Source organism: Macaca thibetana, chromosome 3 (assembly GCF_024542745.1).
Source record: "Macaca thibetana thibetana isolate TM-01 chromosome 3, ASM2454274v1, whole genome shotgun sequence".
Classification (NCBI taxonomy): Eukaryota; Metazoa; Chordata; class Mammalia; order Primates; family Cercopithecidae; genus Macaca; species Macaca thibetana.
Window position 1 is genome coordinate 124,858,504 of NC_065580.1, and position 1,721 is coordinate 124,860,224.

At 41.9% G+C, this 1,721-nt stretch overlaps 1 pseudogene; it reads left to right on the top strand.

Moving 5' to 3' along the window:
* Positions 1 to 350: 350 nt before the first annotated feature.
* On the top strand, positions 351 to 754 carry LOC126950260 (60S ribosomal protein L31-like; annotated as a pseudogene).
* The last annotated feature ends 967 nt before the right edge of the window (positions 755 to 1,721 follow it).

Below are 1,721 nucleotides of genomic sequence, written 5' to 3' on the forward strand. Positions count from 1 at the left end.
TGATGCTTACACAAATTTTATTGGAAATAGTTGGCTCCAATAAGAATATTTCTGCGATCACCACAAACTCAATTTCTACTTCAGCTATATAATTATATCAGGCTTGAGAATAACTAAAAAACAATACAGCTAAATGTTGGCTTTAAATTACCATTTCTCCGCCTAAATCATGATGAATGTAATGATTAGAAATGGCATTATTGATTATTAAATGTCAGAATGAATACACTAATGAAGTTATAGAGACAAATGTCATGTAAGACTGATTATTCTGACTAGCTTGGCCAAAGTCCTGAGTCTAAAATTTTTAAAACCCTAAAAATGTAAAAAGAAGTATCACAATCCCTCGCGCTCTTCCTTTCCAACTTGGACCAGGCAGAATGGCTCCCGTAAAGAAGGGCGAGAAGAACAAGGGCCCTTCCGCCATCAACGAGGTGGTGACTCGAGAATACACCATCAGCATTTGCAAGTGCATCCATGGAGTGGGCTTCAAGAAGCGTGCCCCTCGGGCACTCAAGAGATTCTGAAATTTGCCATGAAGGAGATGGGAACTGCAGATGTGCGCATTGATACCAGACTCAACAAAGCTGTCTGGACCAAAGGAATAAGGAATGTCCCATAACAAATCCGAGTGCGGTTGTCCAGAAAACATAATGGGGATGAAGATTCACCAAATAAGCTGTATACTTTGGTTACCTATGTACCTGCTACCACTTTCAAAAATCTATAGATGGTCAATGTGGATGAGAACTAATCGCTGACTGTCAAATACATCAAATAAAGTTATAAAATTGCAAAAAAAAAAAAAAAAAAAAGAAAGAAAGAAAGAAAGAAAGTATCCATGACTGTATCCATTGTAATAATAAAAATTTGGCCAGGCGAGGTGGCTCATGCCTGTAATCCCAGGCCAAGGCAGGAGGATCACTTGAGGCCAGAAATTCAAGACTAGCCTGGGCAACATATTGGAACCCTGACTCTACAAAAAATTTTAAAACATTAGCTGGGTGTAGTGATGCACATCTATAGTCCCAGCCGCTCAGGAGGCTGAGGCAGGAGGATTACTTTAGACCCAGAATTCAAGGTTAGAGTGAGATATGATCACATCTCTGTACTCCAACCTGAGCAGCACAATGAGACCCTATCTCAAAAAAAAAAAAAAAAAAAAAAAAAAAAAAAAAAAAATCATCATAATATTGACCTGGTTCAAAATATAAGCATTCATGATAATACTGCAACTTGTCATTCAAAATTCAGTCATTGTGAACCTACCATGTGTCTGCAGCAGTCAGATGCTGAGCACGCTTGAGTAAACAAAAGACAGAAGACTCCTCCCCTTCTGGCTGGGGACTGAGATGAAGAAGAAGTAAGTGAGCTAACAAACCATTGCGAAGGTGACAGCGGCTATGAGTTAGACAGACTGTGCTGTGATCGAAGACTGGGTGGGAAGGGGGAACCTAGACTAGAGACTATGGATCAGGATTTGGCTCCAGGCAGAGGCTTCCAATGTGCGACTGTGTAGTCAGAGGACGGAGTTGGAGGGGCAGAAATCTGGCACGCTGGGGCCAGTGCTTCATAGCCCGGAAGATCGATGGTGTGCAGGAAGCTGGAGAACAGTCAGCTGCAGATGGCAAAGGGACTTGTCTGCTGGGCTGCAGCATCCCAGCTACTCCTCCCAGTGTTTCTGGGCAAAACTCTAGCAGATGCTTTTTTTCCCCTTTCTT